Source organism: Ursus maritimus, unplaced genomic scaffold (genome assembly GCF_017311325.1).
Source record: "Ursus maritimus isolate PB19 unplaced genomic scaffold, ASM1731132v1 scaffold_5, whole genome shotgun sequence".
Lineage (NCBI taxonomy): Eukaryota > Metazoa > Chordata > Mammalia > Carnivora > Ursidae > Ursus > Ursus maritimus.
In genome coordinates this window covers 37,648,586-37,674,950 of record NW_024426663.1, presented here as the reverse complement: position 1 = coordinate 37,674,950, position 26,365 = coordinate 37,648,586, and the positions used below count along the sequence as shown (strand labels likewise).

General features: G+C 43.6%; 1 long non-coding RNA gene across 2 annotated transcripts in view; it reads left to right on the top strand.

The window, feature by feature from the left end:
- Nucleotides 1–11,900: 11,900 nt before the first annotated feature.
- LOC121100714 overlaps nucleotides 11,901–26,365 on the top strand; it is a 255,288-nt gene continuing 240,823 nt past the window's right edge. For both annotated transcript variants that reach the window (XR_005832479.1, XR_005832478.1), the window contains exons 1-2: nucleotides 11,901–12,585; nucleotides 22,510–22,654. This is a non-coding gene — a long non-coding RNA (uncharacterized LOC121100714). The remainder of the gene's footprint in view (nucleotides 12,586–22,509; nucleotides 22,655–26,365) is intronic.

Here is a 26,365-nt window from a genome sequence, read left to right as displayed (position 1 = left end):
GTGTGGCAGGCAGCAGACCGTTGGGGACCAATCTACAGAACTCCCCGATTTCCACAGAGGATGACACTTGGGTGTATTGTGTAGTTGTGTAGGTAGATCAGTTTAATAGTTAAATATTACTCTCCTGAATCTTACAATAGTGTTCTTTACATAATGCTATGGATTACTAAGGGAAGAGTTTAAAATGTAAACATAAAGATGCTGCATTAGGTGGTGTATATTTATGTGAGTAGGACTACTTCTAAGTGGTACTAGTAAAGATTTATCAAATGATGCTGCTATTGTGTTGCTATATTTTTAATAAAATGAAAATCTTCAAATCTCATCACTGTTGAGTAGTAATTTCACCTATTTCTGAGACATTTGCATATTTACAGCTTTTTTTAAATGACTGAAAGGTGGTAATCTCTTCCAGAGTTTTGTCTGTCATGTCTTTCTGGTTTTGGTTTATAAAGGCCATGCTGGCCTAACAGGCTGAGTGGGAAAGTGTTGATTGCCTCCTCTGCCGTTTTCTGCAGGACTGGGTATCAGATTGTCATTACTACTTCCGTAAGCGTTAAGTGGAATTTCACAGTAAAGCCAACCTGAGCCTGGAATTTCCTTCTTACATTACAAATCAATATTAGAAGTAGACTTAGGGTTATTCAGGTGAGTTGTTGTTGAGTAAGCTTTGGCGCTGTGCATCTTCAGAGGAATTTGTTGTGAAATCTGTTGGCAGGAAGTTGGAAATTCCCTTGTATTTTAAGAAAGTAAGATACATAGTGATAGTCTCTCTCTTTCCTAATGTTAACATGTCTTTTTAAAATCAGTTTTACTGATTGAAAAGGAATCAGATCAGATTTTGTTTCCATCAGCATTTCCTCTGTTGTTTTTCTGCTTTTTATTTCTGCTCTTTATTATTTCTTCCACTTATTTCAGGTGTAATTTGCTCTTTTTCTAGTTTAAAATGCAAGCTGGAGTCACTGACTTGAGGCCTTCTTTTCTGATACTGGTATTTTAATGCTACAAATTTCATTTTAAGCACTGTGTTAGCTTCATTCCGACGAATTTTGATAATGTTGTGTCTTTGTTTTCATTCAATTCACAACACTTATTAATTCTCTATTTGGCATTGTCTTTGATCCATGGGTAATTTTCAGTGTGTGTGATTTAGTGTCCAAATATTTGGGCAAATATTTAGTGTCCAAAGATCTTTGTTGCTGACTTCTAACCTAATTACATTTTGGTTAGTAAATAGTTTGTATGATTTGATTCCTTTTAAAAAATATTCTAAGAGTTGCTTTATGGCTCACGATACATCTTCATAAGTGTACCATATTCACGTGAAAAGAATGTATCTTATGGCTCTGTTGAGTGAAATAATCTGTAATGCCAATTAGGTCATGTTGGCTGATGGCAGTGGTCAAGTTTTCTGTATCCTTACTGATTTTCTGTCTATTGTTGCTATCATTTAATGTTGGGGTCTTGAACTCCCCAGGTGGGTTGTGGATTTGTCTATTTTTCATTTTAGTTCTGACTGGTTTTGCTTTTTGTATTTTGAACTCTATTAGTAATTCATAAATGTTTAGGATTCTTATGTCCTCATGTTGAACTGACATTCATCGTTATTTAGTTACCCTTTTAATTCCTGGTAATAGTCTTTGCTTTAAAATCTTATGTTAATACTAGCAGTCCAGTTAAAAACTTAAAAAACCCACATATTAGCATAGTATTATCTTTTCTTATCCTTTTACTTGAGACTTGCTGGTGTTTTTATATTTAAAGTGTCCATCTTGTGGTCAGCATACAGTTTGGTTTTGTCTTTTTCTTTTTTTTTTTTTTTTTTTTTTTAATCCAGTCTGCCAACCTATGCCTTAGTTGGGAGTGTTAAGACCAGTTGCACTGAATGTGAATATTGATGTCATTGTGTTTAAACCTACCATCTTGAGTTTTATCTCCATTTTTCTCTTTATCTGCCTTCTTTTGAATATTCGTTTATTATTCCATTTCCTCCTCTTTTTTTGGCTCTTGGCTATAATACTTTGTTTTAAATTTTAAGAGTTTTTAGGGTTTATTGTGGGTAAATTTTCCTTTTAAAATTTTTTTTTTTTTTTTTTAATTTGAGAGCGAGCAAGAGGGAGCATGAGTTGGGGGGGGGGACGTGGGGAGTAGCAGGGGTCAGATGTAGAAGCAGACTCCCCGCTGAGCAGGGAATCCAACGTGGGGCTCAGTCCCAGGACCTGGAGATCATGACCTGTGCCAAAGGCAGATGCTTAACCTACTAAGCCACCTATGCGCCCCTATGGTGTATGAATTTTCATTTATCACCTTCTAATCTTAAGGAATGTACCACTTCATTTATAGTGTAAGAACTTCATAGTAATCTTACTTTTCCTACGCCCAGTTTGTGCATTTTTTTTTAAGATTTTATTTGTCAGAGTGCACAAGCAGGGGGAGCAGCAGGCAGAGCAGGCAGAGGGAGAAGCAGACTCCTAGCTGAGCGGGAAGCCTGATCTGGGGCTCGATCCCAGGACCCTGAGATCATGACTCAAGCCAAAGGCAAATGCTTAACCGACCGAGCCACCCAGGCACCCCCTAAGTTTGTTTATTTTTAAGTATCTCTCCATCCAATGTGGGGCTTGAACTCGACCCCAAGATCAAGAGTCACATGCTTTGGGGGCGCTTGGGTGGCCCAGTTGGTTATGTGTCTGACTCTTGATTTTGGCTCAGGTCATGATCTCAGGGTTGTGAGGTTGAGCCCTGCATTAGGTTCCCTGCTGGGTGTGGAGCCTGCTTAAGATTCTCTCTCTCCCTCTCCCACTGTCCACGCCCCTCCTCCACTACCTCTCTAAATTAAAAAAAAAAAAAAGGAAAAAAAGAGTCACATGCTCTTCCAACTGAGCCAGCCAGTCACCCCTTCTTCTGACTACTTTTAAGATTTATTCCTTTCATTCATTTTAATCAATATGACTGATAGGCCTTGGTATTGTTTTATGTTTCAGTGTTGTGGTTCCTTGAGCTTCTTGGGTCGTATGTTTTGAGTTTTTGTTAAATTTGGAAAATTTCCAGCTATTTTTTCTTCACATGTTTTCTTTCTCCTCCCAACTTTGTAGTCTCCTGTTAATGCATGTTGTCACTTGAAGTTGTCCCACAGCTTAATCTCTTTTTCAGCTTTGTGTGTGTGTTTGTGTGTGTTTCACTTTGGAAAGTTCTCTTTATCTGTGAGATTGGTATTTTCTTCTGTAGAGTCTAATCTGTTCATTTTGTCTAAGTATATGTTTTTTAAAAGATTTATTTATTTGAGAGAGAGAGCAGGGGTGGGGCGGGGGAGATGGAGAGAGAAACTCAAGCAGACTCCACGACATGGGGCTTGATCCCCCTGAGATCACTGCCTGAACTGAAAGCAGGAGTTGGATGCTTACTCAACTGTGCCACCCAGGTGCCCCTATCTTTTTAAAAAATTACCTCAAGGGCACCTGGGTGGCTCAGTCAGTTAAGCGTCTGCCTTTGGCTCAGGTCATGATCCCAGGGTTGTAGGATCGAGCCCTGCGTCAGGCTCCTTGCTCAGTGGGGAGCCTGCTTCTCCCTCTCCCTCTGCCTGCCGCTCCCCCTGCTTGTATGTGTGCATGCTCTCTCTCTGTCAAATAAATAAATAAAATCTTTAAAAAAAATAATCTCAGATACTGTATTTTATAACTCCAGAAGTTCAATTTAAGTCATTTTTTGTATCTTCCATGTGTATTTTACATGTTAAAATATAAAGGTAATTTAAGCATATAAAAATGGGAAGTCTGCTGTTAGCTTTTCTAACCTACTTCCTTGGCTGCATACTTTTTTGCCGATTCTGTGTATTCTCTACAAAAAAAAATTGATTAAAAGTCTTGGAAAAGATCCATGCAAGCAGTGTGTCTTTAGGCTTAAACTTTATTATTTTCACAGTAAATCCATCTTAGGGCCTCTTCAAGTGAAGGAGAAGGACAAGATCTGGAAGGATGGAGGCTTCATTCCAGGCTCATTAGACTGTTGCCAAGTGCAGTGTGGCTACTGACAACCAATGAAGGAGGTAGTGTTTGCAAAGACTGATTTCTTGGTAGATCATAAAAGCTCATTTTCTTAAAGATTCCATGAAGCCACTCTGCCAGGAGCTTGGAGCCAGTGGATCTCCTGTGCCTCCAGGGTCAGGCAGCCTGGCGTCCCACGTGGCGCAGGGGCAGACGGGGCGGGGTGAGGGCATGGGAGAGGTCTCCCATTATCACTTGAGCTGAATCTGTGGTGCATGCTTTTATCTTTGTTGTCCTAACTTTAAGCTCCTACTAATTGCATGGTGTGAGAGCAAGCTAGTATCAGAGACTTGGATAGGGGTTAAACTGAGACACATCCTAGTCAGGATCATGTGATAATGAAACAAATCATGACACTAACTGTGACTAAGCTACTGCTAGCAACTTAGATTGTTGTCATGTGTAGCATATAGTGATAAAAGGGTGACTAGAATTTTGAAATTCTGTAGCCAGTCTGTTTGGTTTTGGAGTTCTCTGGTTTCATGTGCATGGAGGCTCTTTATCAGTTTGTAAGAATAAGTGATAATAAAGTCATAAATTAATAGCAATAATAATTATATTTTGTAACTGCTTTCTCTGAAACAAGAAAGGAATCTGGCATCCTCTCCACAGAAACTATGAAACCCAGGCAGGTGACAGCAGGGCTGCGGTGAACCTCTCTGGTGCCTTTGTGTGGATTAGTGATGCAAACTCGGGGTGCTTGGCTTGGCAAATGGAGCTCGGATGAGTTCAGTCTCCCTCAGCTCCCGGACTGGGCATTCTTGTGCCATAAACAGACTGCACAATTGTCTGTGGGGTCCCAGTGACAGGCGGCGGCCTCAAGAAGTCTCCCTCCAGCCACCACATCTGGCTGGTATGGGCACTGAGATCAGTAAGACTTTTATTGGCTCAAAAAAAGATGAAAGCCTAACTATGAAATCCTGAGCTGATATAAATATGCTGCAGAGAAATAAGGAAATGTCCACACACAACATTATTTTAGACTTGAAAGGATTTGGGAAATGATTGAGTTCTTCCCTTCTTGCCCTTTAATGGATGAGGATTCCAAAGCTCAGAGGAAGTGAGTAGCCCCATGTTCACCAGGGGTAAGCAGCTAGTCTGAACAGGGCCTGAATGACCCAATACTCGACCATCGGTAATTTCCTATCCAATATTTAACTACTGTTTTTTTTTTTTTAAGATTTTATTTATTTATTTGACAGAGACAGCCAGCAAGAGAGGGAATACAAGCAGGTGGAGTGGGAGAGCAGGCTCCCAGCAGAGGAGCCTGACATGGGGCTCGATCCCAGGACTCCGGGTTCACACCCTGAGCCGAAGGCAGACGCTTAACGACTGCACCACCCAGGCGCCCCATAACTACTGTTTTAAATTAAAATTTGGATAGTTTTTTTCCCTCCAAAATGCTGCTTACATTAAAACCTATCTCAAAAATGGAGATAAAAAGATAAGTTTTCTGATTCAATGAGTACAGGACTGCCAGGCATCATCATTTATAGTATTTGGAAAAATACAATTTTCATTTCCGTGGAGTCATGGCTTCTGGCAGTAATAATTCCATTACTCTTGATGAACCAACTGAGACTTCCGAGTTAATGCAGTTTGTGTTCAGAGATGTCCTGAAAGGCTGATGTAACTTCATTATCAGTACCTGACTTTTAAAAGCACTACAGCTATTAAACAATGAGAGCATCTTCTAACATCACTGTAATAGGATTTTCTGTTCTTTCAGGTCAGGTGGCAAAAGTTTAATGAGCAATTTAATTGCTTGAAGAATTAAATATGTCTTATTTTTTGCTGCAGGGGTTGGAGTAACATTGGTTCGGATGAGATATTAGAGTTTGGGTGAGAGTTTTTACCTTCGGGGAAGAAAACCCGTGTTAGAAATCATCTCCAGGTTATCCAAATCCTATATTGGGCCTAACTTCACTTCTGACTAATTACTCTTCATAAAATCCACAAAACTTAGAGCTACATTATATTTTAGAAATTTTTACCCTCTCTTTAACTTTCCTCAACCATAAACCCAGGTGGCTTAATACAATAGGAAGTCATCCTCTGAGAATGAGTTCAGAGGCTGAAAGTCTGGGATCGAGGTGCTGGCAGCACATGCTCTCTCTGCAGGCTTCAGGGAACAGTGTCCTATGCCTTTCTTTTAGCTGCTGGGGCTGCTGGCAGTCCTTTGCTCCACCACTCCAGTCATTGGTCTCTTGTCACCTGGCATCCTCCCTCTATGTGTCCTTAGTCTCCTCTTATAAAGACACTAGTCGTATTGCATAAAAGGTCATTATTAGGCCAGTAAGACCTCACCTTAACTAATTCTATCTGCAACAACCCTATTTGTGACTAAGGTCACACCCACAGGTACCAGGGGTTAGGAAATGAACATATCTTTTTGGGGGACGCAATTCTACCTACTATAGCATGCAACCTTACTACTTCTATGAAACTACAGAAACACTACAGGTAGTCCCTTAATTACTCTCCCTTCCTGTGGGGCTCTTTGAGTTAGGTGAAAGTGGGGTGCAGGGAATCATTTACATCAATCATTGTTGTCCCCGCAAAGGTTTTAGTCTCGTGGAAAAACTGATGATAAATAAGTCAACTGATAGATATTCATTAGAGAAAAATCAGTATGCATAAGACACAGTTTACATAGTGTGGTCAGGGGAGGCCTCTCTGAGGATTTACATTTGAACTGAGGCAGCTATGGGAAAGGTATGGAGAAAAGCATCCCAGGCGGAGGCAACAGCAAATACTCAGGCTCCAAGGTGGGAAAGAGTTCAGAACTCCAGGTGCTGAAGGAACCAAGAGGGGGAGATGAGAGAAGATGAGATCAAAGACCTAGGCAGGCTCCTTCACCAGCAATGAGTGGCTCTCAAAGCTTTCGACCGCGACACTGCAGCTAAGAAATGTGAGTACGCAGATGCATTATATATATATATAGAGAGAGAGAGAGAGAGAGAGAGAGAGAGAGAGAGAGGATAGTAGGTAGTAAGATTTTTAGTTACATTTTGGAAGTGGCATCTCAGGATGCTACTGTACCTTGTGCGGGCAGGTGAAGGAATTCAGGGCGATGCTCATTGTTTTGGCTTGAGCAATCGTGTCGAAGGCAGTGCCAGTAAGTGAAATGGTGAAGAACAGGGAAGGAGAAGGATTTTGCTGGAGAGGGAGGGACTATAAATACACAGTTCAGTGTTTGACATATTCCATTCCAGACACCAATAAGTCACAGATATATTGCCTAGTGGATACATCGCTGAAGCTCAGAGACGAGATCTGAGCTGACAATATAAATTTGAAAGTTGATGACTATATATAGATAGAATTTAAAGCCATGAGAAATAGATAAGATTTGAGGAAAGGGAGTAGAGAAGGAGAGTATTTGGGAGCAAGCCTTAAGAAACTGGTAACAAGCCATGCAATCGCTACGTGTGTTACTTACCATTATTTGGGCCTGGCATAGTGCACAGCATGGATGCTACAAGGTGCAGTGAGCCAAGACTTGAAAGCCGGCAGAGCAGTGTGGGAATCCTAGCCCTGATCTGTCCTACCTGTGTTGCTGCAGCAAGTTGTTTAATCTCTGTGCTTCTGTTTCCATATGTGCAAAGTGGTAATGGCACTACCTATTTCACAGGGTAGGTAGGTACACTTCACTCCATACATGTTGATTTCCTGTCCCTTTCCTTATGGGCATGTGTTTCAGGGCTGGGACCGTGGGGAGGAGAGAGGGCAAAAGAAAAAAAGATGCTTTAGAACAACTTGAACTTATTTAGGGCTTTGCTTAACAGCATGCAAACAAATATCACATTATATAGGTATTTAATTTAATAGCATGAGGGCTTCCTCCTCTGTCGAGGAATTGTGTGTTCCTTACACCTCTGTTGGTGTCAATTGGGAGACCCCCAACCTTGTTGCTTCCTGGGTCAGTCTCATTTTCTGTGTGCTGTATGCTTGCTGGGATTCTATTTAATAATATTTATTTCTCTAAGAGAGCTCCTGAATGCAAGTCAATTTCTTCATCTGGGACCCAAAGGAAGGAAGACATCAAAGGCAATTTTGACTCCCCTGGATTTTTGGTTTATATGCTTCAAGTACCTAAGGGAGCCATGTGACTATTGCTTATTTATTTAAAAGCCACAGGTAACAAAATAGATCACAGTTACTGTTCCTGTTTGGCAGGTCTCCTCTGAGTCCACACAAGACAGTGAAGTTCATATGGTAACTGAGTCCTTGCTCAGGTATTTAACAAAACTCCGAACCCATGGAGTCAGCATCGTGGCTGTATTTGGGATGAAAGGAGGTGGGAATATAATTTTAACATACTTCTCTGGTTATTCTTCTGCAGATTAGAATTTGAGACCCATTTCTGTATGCTGAGGAGAAAGTTGTTATCCATATTAGATCCCTAAAACAATAATTTACTCCATCAGCTATTATCACTAAATGAAGCTGACATGCAGAATGCATTCTTTTTTTTTTTTTTTTTTTTTTAAGATTTTATTTATTTATTTTACAGAGAGAGACAGCCAGCGAGAGAGGGAACACAAGCAGGGGGAGTGGGAGAGGAAGAAGCAGGCTACCAGCCGAGTAGCCTGATGCAGGGCTCGAACCCAGAACGCTGGGATCACATCCTGGGCCATAGGCAGATGCTTAACGACTGTGCCACCCAGGCGCCCCTGCAGGGTGCATTCTATGTAAAGCCCATCTTACTTAGGAAGTGGATGATGGCCTCTGCTCTTGCAACTCCAAGAGTCTTGCAACCATGAGTTCCTAACATTTTTTGAACCATGACAAATTGGGCACAAATTAAATCCCAGGGTACAGTAAAATATAGAAGCAAAATACAGTAATAGCAAATCACATTTTCAACCTAAAAAACAAAGCTTATTATTTAAGGGAAGTCTTTTTCACAAAACAGTTTTTTGAAATGTGAATTACTCATTAAGGTTTTTGTTCTGTGTTTGTGTGTGTTTCACTGTTTTATAGAAGATAGGCAATCCCGCCTCCATTTGACATTCACAAATATGTCCCTGCCAGCCCCCTGCCCCCTACTCAGAGCTGTCCTCTGTAGCCACAGTGGTTTCACATGTGGTTGATTACACAGCACGAGGGGGTCCCCTTCAAAGAGCAGTCATCATAGGTTTGACAGTGTTCTGACAGATATAAGGAAGGTGTCTTGAGGAAGGAGTGCCATTTTCTTGATGACACAAAGGCTCTGTGTGAGCCGGCAGTGCTGCTGCCCCATGGGTCTCTAACACCTGAGTCTCAGAAGTGAGTTTCCTTCCAGGATAACCTTAGTTTCAGTGTGAGTATACACTTCTGTATTGGGGTTTGGCATGCTCTTGGGAGATGGACTTGGAGCATATTTCTGGTCTGTGTGTCTCCTATACCTTCTTTGTGACTTCTGTGAATTGTTGACCTACTTCCTTCTGACCTTCTTCCTAATTGGCTTCTCCAACCAAGTGTGCTGCCTCAGTTTGACCCCATAGTAGTCCCTTCATTAGTCTTGTTCTTGTCCCCATTTTGTATAAGAAAGTCCCGTGACACTGCTATGATTGTGTGGATTCAGAAATGCTCCTGGATGTCTATGGAGCTTCAGTTCCACGCCAGCTCTGTGACTATCTAGTCCAACATTGTTTCCACCTCTGGGCCCACCTTCTCCCAAAGAACCAAGATCCCGATACTGAACCTTTCTTGTGCCGCAGTCTGGAGAATACTCTCCCCCACAAGTACACTTCTATTGGGCCAACCTTGCCTACTCTAATTTGAAATTCTGGGGAATAGAAATGTTTTAAAAACAAATATGTGTGTTTTAATTACTTCATTTAGAATTGGAAATACCGTCATGTTTCAAAATTCGAAGGCTACAAAAGCATACAATTTCCTTCCCCAGAGCTGGTATAATTTGTTTCTTGTGTGTCTTTCCAGAGATATATTTTTAAAAAGATTTATTTATTTATTTATTTGAGCAGGGGAGGTACAGAGGGGCAGAGGGAGAGAGTATCTCAAGCCCAATGTGGGGCTTGATCTCACGACCCTGAGATCAGGCCTGAGCTGAAACCAAGAGTCAGACGCCCAACTGACTTTGCCACCTGGTGCCCCCACAGATACTTTATTTCTATACAAGCAAATGAGTTTATTTTCTTCCATTTTTATACAATTAGTAGCTTATCACACACACAGCTCTGGACTTCGGCTTTTCTCACTTAATATTAGAATGAAAATTTTCTCTGCCTCATTTCTGTCACAGCCTGAAGGTGAAGTGTTCCTTGTCTACAGAAAGCATCTAAGTGGCTTGGTGGATGGATACCAGTCATCACTGAGTGAGCAAAGCTGTGCCCCAGGTCAGGACAGGGAGCTAATGTATGGGGGGAAATGAAATTCTAGAGGACCAGGCTGGTTTTTCAGAAAGTCTCAGGGAGAAGGTGCACGTTGGCTGGGGTCTTCAGGCGACGGGGGAGCGAGCATGTCTTTCATTACCTTCTTCCCTTTCTCAGGTGACGGAGGCCAGCTGGACAGTAAGACCCTGAAGCTTCCCCAGGAGCTGGCAAGCCATTTTCTTCTCAGGAGATTTGGATTCAGGCACCCTCTGGTGATGAGCTCTGGGTTGGGGCACTTCAAATAGGGCCTCAAATTCTTCATTCCTGGGTTTGAAAAAATAAAAGCTGGGGCGCCTGGGTGGCACAGCGGTTAAGCGTCTGCCTTCGGCTCAGGGCGTGATCCCGGCGTACTGGGATCGAGCCCCACATCAGGCTCCTCCGCTATGAGCCTGCTTCTTCCTCTCCCACTCCCCCTGCTTGTGTTCCCTCTCTTGCTGGCTGTCTCTATCTCTGTCAAATAAATAAATAAAATCTTAAAAAAAAAAAGAAAAAAAGAAAAAATAAAGGCTGTTTGTGAGGTGAGGCCTTTCAAGGGGTAACTGGCTAGTGTAAACAAAGGCACCAGGAGCTGGTCCTGGAATTTTCCTATTTTCCCCTGAGGTTCAGTAACCCAAAGTGTCTCTTAAAAACCCATCTTGCTGGTCCAGGGTGACCTAAGACATCTTCAGAAGATGTTACGCTACTGAAATCAAAACCACAGAGATTATCACTTAAATATAAGGAGCAAGTCTCCTTTGCTTCTTTCAGTCCGAATAGCTCTCAAACCAGCCTGACTCCTGTGCGCGCGCGTGCGTGTGTGTGCGTGTGTGCGTGCGTGTGTGCGCATGTGCGGGCTGAAGGGCTTCTCTGAGGTAAAGCGGCGTTCGTGAGCCTAGGTGGAGCTGAGCTGTCTAAATTAGTTTCGGCTAAGGGCCTTTGTTAGTGGAGGCCGCGCTCCTGCTATCTGTCTTGTTAGTTTTTTTCATTTTCTTTCTGAATTCATTTCTTGAGCTTGGGGCCTCAAAAATAACAAGCTTTTAAAATGACTGAGTATACTCTCGGGCTCCGCGGATCCCAACGCCCCCTGCTTCGTGTTCTAAGCGGAACGTCGGGCCCTCGTTTTCCAGACAGGTCCACTAGAACATGTCTAGAGGCATGTCTGTTAACGTTCTCGGGTTGGGAAGGGAGGAGGGATGTGAAGGTCAGGAGGGCAGGAAAGGCGAGGGTCCGAGGTGTGGGGGAATGCTCCTACGTAATGGCTAAATTCTCAAGCATTCCTGAGCAAGCTTCAGATGTACTTAAGTTTGAACTTGCTGAGCAAAGGCCTTTTGGTAAGGGACACGTGCTCTTTGGTTCAAACTCTCTTGGACCATGGTATAGACGCCTGTGGGAAACGGCCAGGAACTTAGGCAGGCCTGGCCTCACCGGAGAGTTCCGTCTTCCTTAAAAGCTGCCCCATCAAGATTTGCTCAAGACCGGAACCAGAGTCAGAGTGGAGCACAGCCCAGTGGCGCAGAGGAAATACTGCACTAGCTGAAAGAACTACGGGAACTAAGCCCTAAAGTGTCTGCTGGACCTGGGGGTTGTGTGTGGATGGAGCACGGAGGTTTGACCTGGGGCTGTGGAGAACAGAGGATGGATGGGAAGGGGAATGATGGATAGGGGAGCCCCTCCGGGCAGAGACATCTGGGCCAGTCCTGCCAGGCCGCCAGCTTACTCTCTGAGACAGGGACAGAGTGGCGGCCTACAGTTAAGCAGCTGCAAAGCAGAGCTGCTGAGCAGGGTGCTGGGGAAGGACTCCGGAGTGCAGGGGACCAGGAGTGTCAGAAGGGATTTATTTGGTGAGGCCAGAGAATGTACCCCTAACTATGTTCCTTAAGAGAACTAGAGCACACTCCCTTCACCAAGCTGATAAAGGAGGGCCCTGGGGAGGAGGGGCTGGGCATTCTTGAGAAGCTCAGGGAAGGCTGCAGGTGACAGGGTGACATGCTGCCATTGAATGGCCACTCCGATATCAAGGACGATAGAATCACCAAATGGCAGATGCAAAGTGGATGAAACTAACCTAAAAGGCGGGGCGAAAAAGTGAACACCGGTGAATAATGATAAAGATTGGACTTGACCTTAAGAAAGCTCTCCTCTTTCCATGGACCACATCATCCAGCAGGAGCTCAGACCAGAAAATGGTAAGCAGTAGCCCTAATTCCTATGCCTACTACCCCCATGTCCTGGTCAGTATGTGAACCTTGCTCACAGATGTGAGAAATTTCCACCCTCATGGCTGCCACCTTGGTGCAGGCCCTCAACACACTCTCCCAGGAGCCTCTCAGCTCTCCCCTCCCTCTGACCTTTGCACACAGTGGTCTTGCCAAACTCAAAGCTGCTCATGCCTCTCCTTTGCATGGAAACTGTCAGTGGCTCTCTCCTGTCTTCAGAGCAAAGCCCTATGCTGGGGAGTGGTGGGGTGGTGGTGGTACGCAAGTGGGGTGACTGAGCTGGCCCCTCCCACTGCTCCGAGTTCCCTTTCTAGACCTTCCAGGCTGCTCTGCTCCACTCCTCTGCCCCATTCCCTTAGCCTCCAATGTCTGTTCCTCTTGTTCTTGTTGATCTGGTCCACACTCGGTCCCCTTTCAAGTCTCAGCTCGAGCAGCTTCTCCATGGATTCTTCCTGAGGCCCCAGAGAGAACTAACCATGTCTGTCATGTGCCCCCACTGTACCCCCTTCATCTCCATCGCAGAGCGAACCTGTTGTGTTCCAAGTCACCAGCTCAAGGTACAAAAAAATCACAATGCCTTTTCTTTACGATGTATATTTTTGCCATGTATACGCAACATTGACACAATGCCCGTGGATACTGTTATTACAAATGGAAACCTGCTTATTTTATGCAACATCAAAATGTTGCCATTGTAAAGCAAAAGCTCTCTTCCTTCTCTGTGAATCAGTGTTGACAGTTGGTGTGCAGCCTTCTGGATGTTATTCCGCACACATACGAGGTTCATGTATTTATCATGCCGAGCCCCTATCTCATGGCCCGGGGCAAGTTCATTCTGCATTCCACCTCTCCTCCAATATTCAGTCTGAGATGAGCTTTGCGAGTCTGATGGGGTCACAGGCTTGCAGAGAAAACAGGGAACCCTGGTCTTTTCAGCAGGGCCCTGGGTGCTCTGGTCCTGTCGCTATTTGGTTGTCAGGATAAAGGCAGAAGAACCACTCTCTCCCAGTGCTGTGCTTTTCCCTGTTCTTCTACCATGGCAAGCACCTGCCCTCGGGCTTCCTAGGGGGTCAAACTCAGACGTGAGCCCCCCAGGGCTGGAGGGACCCTCCCCCATGCCTGACCACTGCAGTCTGCCCCTTGCACTGCCACTGGACTCCTCTTTGTAACTCTCATTTCTGATCAATCCTCTTACCTGAAAAGCAGTCCCTGTCCCCGCTGTTGTCTAAATAATATAGTGCCAACCTCTGACGCTGACTTGCGAGGCCCTCCACGATGCAGCCCTGTGGTAGACCGTGTTAACTGTGACTTTTGTCTTCTCTCTGCTCCTCCCCCTTCTTCCGGGGACAGGCCCTGTTCTGTGGCAGTAGGGTGGGCCTATAACTCAGGCCTGGCCCCCCGCTGCTCCCCATTCACAAGGACCCAGCGACTGGCACAGGGAGAGGCTAGTAAGTGTCAAGGTCAGTCAGATTGAGTTATGGCTCCAAGCAAGGGAGATGCTTTCTCACCTGAGTTGTCAGATGAGGGGATGTGCACTTGCACCCGCTGCTGGTGGTTTTTCCTTGACCGGAGGAAGTTGGCCTGTGAAGGGAATGGCCAACACCCATTGGTGAGTATGGCTGAGGGAAGGGGACAGGGACAAATGAAGGGTCTTTTTAGTGCTTGGGTCCAATCATACCTGAGTCTAGCAGCAGTCCTGGATTTTCCAGTTATGAGAACCAATGAATTCCCTTTTTTTTGACTCAGCAAATTTGAATTGGGTTTCTGTTCCTTTCACTGGAAGAGCCCCTTCAAAATGCAGGCTCTATCCATCTTTACATCCCATGCTCTCTTTTCTTCTTTGAATGTACACCCTGTGCTCTAGTCAAACTCATTTCCCCACGACTTGGTCCCCTTTCCTGTGCCCTGGCCTTCTCAACTTGGAATATCATCTGCTCCCTATCCCCTCCAGTCCCATTTCTCCAAGTCCAAATCCACATCTGCAATGCCCAGGGCATTGGGCCTCCTCCATGCAAAGTTCTCTCAGATATTGTCTTAGTCTGCTTGGGCTGATATAACAAAACACCACAGACTGGCTGGCTTATAAAAACAGACATTTATTTCTCACAGTTCTGGAGGTTGGCAAGTCCAAGATCAAGGTGCCAGCATGGTCAGGTGCAGGCTCTTTTCCTGGCTCCTAGCCAGTACCGTCTCACTGTGTCTTCACTGGATAGAAGAGGCTGGGTCTCTCTGGCGCCTGTTGTATAAGGGCACTAATCCCGCTCATGAGCGCTCCACCCTCACAGCCAAAGTCCCACCACCTAATACCATCATCTTTGAGGGGGGTAGAATTTCAACATATGAATTTTGGGGAGGACACGTTCAGACCGTAGTAGAAATCATAGTTGAATGGTTAGATACTATTTCTTTCTGTGTGCCCTGCAGCTTGGCCTAAAACATTCCAAGGTAACATGGCTGTTATGGTGCTCAGAGAGCTGTGGCCTTTCAGAAGTGGATATGCTGTGCTCCAATGGGGCTGCCCACACAGCCCCCAGACAAGAGAAGCATCACACCATTTATCATAAAAATTGATTTTTCTCTGACATGTATTGCTAAGATATATCCATCTTACTTTGAACTTGGAATGTGTTGCAGCACAAAAATCACAATAAGAATTCAGCTGCAAGGTCGGTCGAAGGTACTGATGCTCAGAAACATAAATTCTTTTTCTCTGATCTTAGAATCAAGAGTGGTTTGCAGTTTGCACAAAGCTCTCTCCAACTCTCTCAGCCTTTTCTTGCATGTTATTTTGGAAGAGGTTTAAGAGCCGTAGTCAAGACCTACCAGTTCACAAACATTTTATTAGCTTGTACTTCTTTTAGATTTATGGGTTCAACTCAATTTCAGAATAAACCAAACCAGCCCAACTTTTTCAGCTATAGAATCAGAGGATTAAAGTAGAAGCACATTACTAAGGTCATTCCAGCTCGGATTCTATGAGCCCAGACATGCTTCAGGATAGACACAACTTAGCAGAACCTAAGAAGTCTAATTATTGTAAATGAAACAGGCACACAAATTGGAGTAACACAATGAGACTGTTTCCTCTTTTGTTAAGGGTAGGGGATAATATTATCTGCCTCACAGGGTTTTGGTCAGAATTAGAAATAACATTTGTAAAGGGTTATAATTAGTCATATCTGACAGAAGATACCTAATTGGTGGTTGCTGGTATTTTTATTAATATTACCAGTTATTGGGTGTTACAGAGACTCGCAGATAGTTATAAACCAAATGCTAAGGGGATGCCATGGAAGGAGGTGAGAGAGACTTGATGAAGTCTTCACGGATTGAAGAAGGAAGGATGGGTGGATGAAGTTGGGTTTTGGCAGGTGAAAGTGAGGACAGGCTTTTGGCATAGGACTTGCTCTGTTTTGGAGAACATTGTCCCTGCCCCTGATTCCTATCCAGAGCTTGAATGTCTCCCTCATTAATTAAGTTCTTATTCTAATATCACCACCATGCAAGTCCCTTTACCTTTCTCCCCTTATGCAATAGTGATCTTCTCTATTACATCTACATCTGACAAAACCCCATCAGACAATGTTACAATTTTTGTGTTCAGCTGCCATCCATATTTTAAAGAACTCAAGAGGAGAGTAATCGTCTGTTATATTTACCAGATATTTACCATTTTGTTTCTCTTCCTTTGTTTCTGAAGATGCAAGTTTCCTTCTGATATTGTTTCCCCACTGTTTGAAGAACTTTCTAAAGCAGTTCTTTCAGAGCAAGTGTGCACACATGAATTCTCTTACTTTCTCTTCGTGTGAGAATGCCTTCTGTCCTGAGGGATGTTATCCTGGATATAGAATCCTGACAGTTCTTTTCTTTCAGACTTAAAAAGTATTTCCCTCTTCTTTCCAGCCTCCGGGGCCTCTGGGAGAAACCTGTACTTATTCAAATCCTTATTCTGTTACAGCTTTCACGATGTTTTCTTTGCCTTTAGTTTCCTGCAGCTTGATTATGTGTCTGGGTGGGTTTCCTTGGGTTTATCCTGTTGGAATTGCTGGGCTTCTTGAATTGGTAGGTTTGTGTCTTTCACCAAAATCAGAAAATTTTCAGCCATTGTTTTTTCAAAAAAAGTTTTTTACACCCCACCGTTTTCCTCTCCTTCTGTGACTCTGATGACCTGAGTGTTTTTAGACCTTTTGATAATGTCCCGAGGCCTCTGAAGTAACCCACAGATTCATTCTTTTTCATCTTTTATGCTCTTTGTTGCTCAGGTATGTCCTTATGTGCACTGACTCTTTCCTCTGTCTTCTCCATTCTGCTAATAAGCCCCTCCAATCAATTTTGTTTGACATTTTCCATTTGGCTCTTGTTTCTGTCTTCTGTGTCTTTGCTGACACTTTCTTTTGTTCATTTCAAGAATGCTCACCCTTACTTGGTGATGGAATTTTGTAATAGCTCCTGTAAAGTCCAAATCAGAAAACTCTAACAACCACATGGTGGTTTTTGTTTTGTTTTGTTTTGTTTTGAATTGAGTTGTATGAGTTCTTTATATGTTTTAGATATTATTCCCTTATTAAAAATATCAGTCACAGATATCTTCTCCATTTCAGTAGGTTGCCTTTTCATTTTGTTGATGGTTTCCTTTGCTGCAGAAAAGCTTTTTTGTAGTGGTCCCTTGCATGAGGAGACAGATCCTGAAAAGTACTGCTAAGGCTGATGTCCAAGAGATTACAGGCTGCAATTTCTTGCTCTCTCTTTCTTTTTAAAATGATTTTATTTATTTATTTGAGAGAGAGAGAGAGACAGAGCACAAGCAGGTGGAGGGGCAGAGGGAGAAGCCGCCTTCCCACTGAGCAGGGAGCTAGACTTGGGGACTTGATCCCAGGACTCCAGGAACATGACCTGGGCTGAAGGTAGATGCTTAACAGTTGAGTCCCCAGGCACTCCCAGGAGGCAAGTTCTTCACCAGTCTTTTGTGAGTAGCTTTGCAGTGCTGTTCAGATCTGTCCCAGTGTGTGCCATCAGCCTGACACTTGGGTAGTGGTTTATTCTTTAGTTCAGCTCTCAAAGTCGTTGTTAGGCTGGTTAGGATTAAGTCCGAGCACCTGCAGCTTGGCAGTGAGTCCAGGGCTCATCAACAACTTGATGGGATGATTTTCCAAGCTCCTTTCTCTCTGTGATTGCTTCCGTTCTCCATTTTCCCAGGGAGTTGTCTTTTTGGTACCACCCCCAGAAAGTTATGGCTTTATTTACCCTGCTCTGTGGTGCACTCCCACAATTGCATGGGCCTAGTGGACCGAACACCAAAGGGACACACGGAGAAAAAAGCAATGGGATCTGCTCTATTCTTTTGGGAATACAGCTCTTCGATAGAGTAGAAGGTTCTTCTCCAAGGTGGCCACGGGCTGCCTTTGCCAGCATGGTCACTACCAGGAGAACTGTTTGCTGCTCCTGGAGCTGTCTGTCTGCTGATGTCCACTGTGGCTCCCTCCATGGGCCGCCAGTGCCTAAAGGCAGGGGCACACGGGAGTTAAATAAAATGGTAAGCTCTCCACAGGGTCAGGGGTACTTCCAATGTCAATCTTCTTCCGTAGTCCTCCTGCTACTCTGCGCTTCCAGAGTCCTCAAATCGCTGGACCCCATGTTATGTCCAGGTTTTGTAACTGCACCCAGTTGGGGAGGGACAGGGGTGCACCTGCTTATCCCATTTTCCCCAGAACAGAAGCCCTACTACTTGGAACCAAACATTGTCAGTATTTTGGTCTTTTCTTCTAGTATATATTCTTTGTGAACATATACACAAACCTGGAATCAAAGTCTGTGTATAGTTTAGTAGTTTACTTTTTAAAATATCATCGTGAGACTTTTCCTAAATATTAGCATCGGAGTAAAATATTTTAAATCTGATTCCAAAGTGTTATATATTTATTGTTGAAGTATTGGGTAAAGGAGAAAATCTTAAACAATAAATTAAAAAGGACATTTAGTCCTATGATCAGAAATAACTTGGAGCATTTTGATGTACACCCTTCCAATCTTTTGAATATTTTCTGGATGTAAATTGCTGTACGTACTACTTTGAGACTTTCTCTTAACTTGATAAGATTGTGAATATTTCTGTACTATTTAATAATCTTCAGCATATTTTGAAGGGCTGCATTGTAAGCCATTACATGGATGTACCAGAATATAGCATAATATATTTAAGTAACTACACATTGTGGTAAATTTAAGTCGGTCATACTCTTTCTTTTTACAGGGAAAAAAAATTAATCAACATTTTTAGCATTCATAGAAATGACTCTTTCACGCATCTCTCCTTTTATTCTTAGGATAAATCCTAGCATATTATTGCTGGGCCAGACATTTTATACTTATTGCAAGTTGTCCTTGAAACAGACTGTACCTATTTAGAATACTAACATACCTCTGCACTTATGCCAAATTAGGTATCATTATTTAAATGTATATTCTAATCTGATAGGTTAAAATAGGCCATTAATCACTTCCATTTAATTACTATTTTGTATATATGATTGAAAATATTTTATGATTGAATAATATTTCACAATGTGATGAAGCATTCTTTCATTATTGGACATTTTTTGTGCTATTCTACATAATTGTCCCACAAATGTATGTATCTTTATCAATAATATTGGTGTATCTGTATCTATCATCTACCTAGTGTAGCTTTTCCCACAGCTCTATCTCTTTTTTTTTTTATTTATTTTTGCGAGAGAGAGAGTGCGAGCATGAGCAGGGCAGGAGTGGGAGGGAGGGCCAGAGGGAGAAGAAGACTCCCCACTGAGCAGGGAGCCCAATGAAGGACTCGATCCCAGGACCCTAAGATCATGACCTGAGCCGAAGGCAGACGCTTAACTGACTGAGCCGCCCAGGCACCCAGCTATATCTCTTTAATATAGATTTAATGAATGAGCTTATTGTTACTGGGCCAGAGATTATTCAATTTTACATGTATATATATTATACATATATATATATATATAGAGAGAGAGAGAGAGAGAGAGAGAGAGAGAAGCCAGAAGGCTATTTCAAAATCTAGAAGTGAACACAGGGACTTGGATCAGAATGCTAGCAGTGGCTGCAGGGGGCAAAGTAAGAATGTGGATGCATCTGGAATATAGAGCCCATAAGATTTCCTCGTACACTGGATGTGGGGGTGGTGAGGGAAGGTCTCCACAGTGTGGACAGAGAGACCTTTCTAAAGTGTAAATTTAAAATATAAATGGCTTAAAACCCTGCAAGAGCTCCCCCTCATTTGCCATGAATAAATGTCGAGGTAAAATTTTAACAGAAACATCAGGGCCCTCCATAATCCAGCTTGAGGCTGTTCTCACCCCGCCATTTTGTGTTTTACACACCAGCCACGAGGAGCTGTTGACTTCTCCCCTTGCATCTCCACACCCTCTATGACTCAGCACACACATTTTTTTTTCCCCTCTAAAGTCTTTCTCAATTCTAGGTATGTTAGTTTCCTGTTTCTGCTGAACAAACTGACACAACCTTTGTGGCTTAAAACAACAGAATTGTGTTCTCTCCTGGGTCTGGAAGCCAGAGTCTAGTCAAGGTGTTGACAGGGCTGCACTCCCTTTGGAGGCTCTGGGGGAGAACTATTCCTTCACTTTTCCTACTTTTGGTGGCTCCTGCCATTCCAAGGCTTGTGGCTGTATCATTCAATCTCTTCTGTCCTCACATGGCCTTCTCTTCCGCGTGTCTGTGCCAAATCTCCCTCTGCCTCCTTCTTACAATTAGGATCATCCAGGATGATATCTGCATGTCCAGATCCTTAGCTCAGTCCCATCTGCAAAGGCCCTTTTTCCTTATAAGGTGGCATTTCCAGGCCCCAGGGTTTGGGGCCTGCCACCTCTGAGCGGCCATTGGCTCAGGCGAGGTGAGTTCCAGCACTGTGTTCATTCCTCTGCAGCACTTACACACTCACTTGTCAACCCGTTTTTATGCGGGTGTTCACACACAGGTCTTCCCCTCTACCCTCTGATTCCCTCACAGCCGGGGAACGCGCGCAGTTACTGATGACCAAGTTCCCATCACAGCTGATGGTCTGGGCACAGTGATGCGTGAGTGCAGGAAGATTCAAGCAGCAGGGCTGTAAATGCTGTGCGCTCTTGAGACTTAATCATCTTAGGAAAATTAAAGTAGGATTGGACTCCTCAGACATCTGCTCAGTGGCTTTCATGTGTCTTTCTGTTTTCTTTTCACGTCCAGCATTTGTATTAGGTTATCTCCACTCAACAAACCTGCTCAGTCTGGCCTTGGGCCCAGTTATAGCCCTTGATAAACACAGGTATCATTGGCTGGAAGGAGAATATATGTTTTCCTTTAACTGTTAGAAGGAATCTCAAATTTGGTATCTTTGAGGTTATCTAGGGGGGCTACAGAGGTTGGTCATGCTGCCTATTTGGGACATCGGATCTCTCAGGATTGTAAGTGAGGGTAGCAGGACATCCCAAGCATGGTCCTTCCTTTGTTATGCAGGTAGTCATGGCATTGTGTCAGGAGGTGAGTGGAGACATCAGTGCATTTCTTGGAAGTTACTCTGACTTTGGCCTGTAAGAAATTTGTGCATTCCCCTGTCTATTTGTGTTAGGATTTAGCTGGGGCATTGGTTGGCTTACATGGTATGTGACACGAAGTCAAAATAACTCTCAAGTTTCTATTTGCCAAATGGTTTCTGATTTTATTTACGTTTCCCAGGACTTAGTCACGCATGGCTACAAGGAGAATAGGTTCTTGTGGCTAAAAAGCAGATCATTGTTGTTCTTCTGTAACAGGCTTAATTGGTCCAGAAAAGGCACAGTATTTGATTTTCTGCCTTAAAAATTAGTTTCCTATCATTTTCTCTTTATGTTCCTTTGATTATTATTTTTTAATTTTATTTTTTAATTTAAATTCAATTAACTAACATATGATGTATTATTCATTTCAGAGGTACAGTGTTCCTTTGGTTATTGTGAGTGATATTTGCAGATAACAGTGCCCTACTTTGCTATACTTAGTAAATCAAATTTATTATTAACCTATGTTGACAGACACCAGACATACTCAGACATGATGCTGGTTAAAATCATATGTATTTTAAGATCCCTCTGGGGCAAACTGCTGCACATTTTAAAATTCTTGAGCAAAGTCTGGATAAATTTCCCCAGCTGTTAAGGAAAGGCAATGATTTGAATTAATCATCTGCCTGAATGCTGAGTCCTGAAAGAACTCTGTTTTTTTACTTATATTCTTCCTTCAATCCTGGCAGCTTGTCCCCGGTGTCCCTGAGGCAGCCCAAGCCCAAGGACCAGGGATCTCCCTGGTGAGAAAATCCTAAAAATGTATTGACAAGGAGGCATCCGATGGGGAAATTGAAGTTGAAGAGGAGAGAGGCAGCGGAAGAGAGCTGTAGGAAAGCTCTTTCAGCTGGGTTCACGTGGGTCCCTTTAAACTTGCTGTCACTTCTGACATCTTTGCCGCAACTCTCACTGAACTAGGTGTCGTGGGCTCTGCTCTGCGGCCGTGCTGTGTGCGTGGAAGGCCCAGGACGAACGTGAAAGCAGAGTGCTCAGTCAGAGCAGGGGGAGCAGGGCGGGAAGGGCCGGGGCATCAAAGAGCCGCCTGGGAGCCAAGGCCACTGAGCTGGGTTCACTCTAAACGAGGGCCCACACTTACCGCCTGCGAGTACCCTGTGAGCCGGCCCTACTCCCCACCGAGCTGCCAGTTCCGCAGCCTCTCACCTGGCTCCCGCCCGTGCCCAGCCAGGCCCTCTTCGAGGGCGCTCGGTGATGGGTTAAATGAGAGGCCTCCCCAGAGAGGCATGTGCATTTTAATAGCGAACGTTTCAAACGAATCTAATTTTTACTCTCCTTCTGTAAATAGTGTTACTGAAATATAATGTGCATGCAGCAAACTACCGAAGTTTTGAGTGTACAGCCTGAAGTCTTCAGAGGTCAAGTCCCAACCCCGATCAAAGCTATATGTCAGCAGCACCTTGTGCCACGGCCGGATCACCCTGTTGTCGAAGGTAACTAATTGGTCTTCTGATTTCCGTGACCACAGCTTAGTTTTACCCAGGGTCAATGGCAGTGTAAGGTGTATACTTTTTTGGGGTCTGGTTTCATGTGTTTTAGGGTAGGTCTTTTAGCGTTATGCATGTTATTGCTAGTAGGATTTGTTCTTTTCCCTTCCTTTTCATTTCATGTCATTGTATGGTATTCCATTTTGTGGGGAAAAAAACCCAAAACAAACCCTCACAATTTATTCGTTCTCTCGTTGACGAACATTTGGGTCGATTTTGGCTCCTATGGATAGACTTGTATGAATATTCTTAAACATGTTCTTTCACCTGCATATGTGTGTTGCTTTTGGGGATGTATCTAGGAGTGGAATTGCTGGGCCACACGGTGTGTCCGTGTTCATTCGAGTTGATGCGGACAATTGGTTCTCTACCCATTTGCATTCCTACCAGTGGTGTATGAGTCCCAGCAACTCCACACCTCACTAATCCGTGGTATAGTCAGGTTTTAAAACTGTGTTTGTTTTAATTTTCTCCATGCTAGGGGGTAGGTAATGGTGTCTCATCATGGCTTGAATTTGCATTTCCGTGGCAACTAGTGCTGTTGAGTATCTTTTCATAGTCTTACTGCCCATTCTTATAATCTCTTTTGTGTGGTGCCTGTGTAGTAGAGAGTAGATTTCTGTCTGTCTATCCACATATCACAAACAAAAAACCCCCATATATTTACTATTTTATAGGTAGATACTTAATTTTTTTAAAGCACAATTGGGATAAAGTAGCACATGCTTGTGATAGATTGATAGAAAATTGGTCCTAGTTCTCCATCTCCATCTCTCCATGTATTCAGAACCTTTGTAGTATGATTTGGCAAATCCCCCATCAAGAGGCAATGCCAGTTTCCCCCCAGTGGGGAAACGTCATGGGGTCCTGGCTTTGTGCTCACCTGGTTTTCATGGCTTCAGTATGGCTGCCAGTTAGCCAAAGGACAACACACTTCCTTATTTTTCCCTGAGGAAAGAGAAGATTATCTCCCCTACATTGAATATAGCCCCCTCCCTTCAGTATAAATGGGTGTCTAAGGTCATGGCTTATTCACAGACCAGTAACAGTGGCTGGGAGAACACCCATCAAGAATTCTCTTATTTCAATCAGGACTCTCCCTTGGCAGTTGAAAATTGGATGATTAAGTATATAACATAATTGAGATTTGAGCAGGAAGGAGGAAAGTGTAAAGAGGTTGGACAGGTCACTGACAGCAGTCACTCCAGGCCCTTCTCAAATTGGATGTCATTTCCCAATTTGTAGTCTTAAAAAAATTTGTAGCCATTTTCAGTGTAGTCTGAAATAATGGATGGTCTTCGGATCCAGCTCCACCTTGATTTGGATCAAGGCTCTGCTTTTTATCATCTGTAGCATCTACTGTAGCTTATTCAACTTCTTTAAGCCTCAGGTTCCCTATCTGTAAAATAGGAATAATATCTATCTTGTTTGGTGATTAGTAGTTTCTTAATAATATGACCACTCATAAATCAGTTCATAATTCCAATTTCCTTTGTTTTTTTTCTCAACAAGACATTTGAGTCCATTTCTGTTTAATGTGCTATTTTATATGACTTGCTTTGAGGCCAGTTTTATTTATTTATTTATTTATTTATTTATTTATTTATTATTTTCTTTTAAGATTTTATTTTTAAGTAATTTCCACACCAACCGTGGGGCTTGAATTCAAAACCCTGAGATCAGGAGTTGCATGCTGTACTGACTGTGGCAGCCAGGCACCCTTTGGCCAGTGTTAAACACTGACGTGGCTTTTCTTCCCATTTTCACTTCCCCTACCGTTCTCTTTTTCTTGTATGCGTATGACTTTGGGTGTTTTCTGCACTTTATACATGAATGGCATTGATCCCATCCCCCCCTTCCTACCCCCACCATTGAATTATGGCTGACTTTAAGTTCTGAGGGTTAGCATTTACAAAAAGATGATTCTCTCTGTGGTAAAGTTGCCAACTCTCCAACACACGTTAAATCATCTTTTGGTTTTATAATAAAAACCAACTGCCTTTTCTCATTTGAAACTAATATAAGCAGAGTTCTTTAATTTGTCTCACCTCACACTTGTAGGTGAAGCCGAGCTCCTCTCAGACTTTGCCTGTTTGTGTGTGTGCTCTTTTTCCCCCAGCATGACACAAGGCATTTTGTTGTTCTGACAGTGAGGAATGAGTCTCATAGGCAGGAAGACTGAGAAGCAGAAAGTCTCCTTGTGCTTTCAGTCTGGGCCGATGAACTGGGGCCTCCACACAGGGCAGAGCAGTCAGCGCTAACACTTTGGGCTATGACCAAGTGCAGTGTTTCGGAGCCGGCAGGCATGATGGCCTGGTCTTGAGCTGAGGCAGAGTTTTGCTTTCCCTTCTAGTGATGGAAGTGACTGCCTCCCCATTTATCCAGACAGTATGTGAGCCATCTGGACCTCCACAACATGCCACAACATAGGGATATATCGTCACTGTTACTCATGGGTTACCTTTACTCAAAGGCAATGTGACACCTCCAATGTTTTCAGAAGCATTTGGATATTCTTGCCATCATTGTGTTCATTTTTTTCTCAAAGGAGGTGCCTCGTTAGGCCCTCAGTTTGGAAGGTGGTATAGACTAATGATTAAGCATGTAGGCTCAAAGCAGCCTACCCGGGTTACTAGCTGTAACCTGAAATGAGATGGTGTGAGAACCCTCAACTTTGTGGCTGTGTCAGACAGAGTGGGTACCCTGGGTTCCCAGTACTTGCAACCTGCTGTCTTGTGGGACAGAGCCCTTAAACTTGTGGGGTCTGATGTTAACTTCAATAGTTTGTGTCAGAGTTGAGCTGAACTGTGGGACACCCACCCAGTTGGAGCTGGAGTGCGGGAGAACTGGTTGTCAGTGTAGAAGAAGCCCACACATTTGATGTGAGAAGTGTTGTGAGTGAAATCAGCCCCTGCTGCTGCAGAGGATGGTGTGAAAATCAGGGAGGTCCAGCTTGCTGCCTGGCCTGCAGTATACTCCCCACAAGTATTAGTGTTTATACAGGGTAGGATTTTTTTTTTTTTAACCATAATTAGAACAACTTACGAAAGGATTATACCTGCTTATTCACTTGGGTATTATTGTTTTGTTTCATTTTTCCCAGTTGTAAAGTTGACTTCTTTTCAAGCATTCAGCATATAGTCCATTTCTTGACACTGTGTTTTGAAGACCAGTCTACACCATTCATTTCTTTGTGGGATGGGATTGAACCCACAACCCTGAGATCAAGAGTCGCATGCTCCCCCGACTGAGCCAGCTGGGTGCCCTGGCGTTGATACTTTCAAAGGATTATGGAAAAACACACCTTTGTAGATTAATAGAGAAAAACAGCCCTTCTAATCAGCTGAAACCCTGTTTGTGTGTTGGTTTGAAATGTCCATTTTCCTGTCCTGGTTCCTCTTCTAGGGAAGGAACTCTGGTTCAATGTGCTCCTCTCCTGCGGGCTGGCACGGGGTTCTCTGTACTGGGCTCTCCCTGCAGTGGGAAGGGCTGAGGGCAAGCCCAGGCAGGGGTGAGAGGGCAGCACTTATTCTCCTGGGGGTCTCGCTGGACTGTGGGGATGGAATGTGTCTGTGCAGAGGCTGCTTGGCCTGGTCAGATGGTGGTGGAGATACAGGTGTGGCCTGCTTGAGTGCCGTAAGGCAATGAAACTGCATT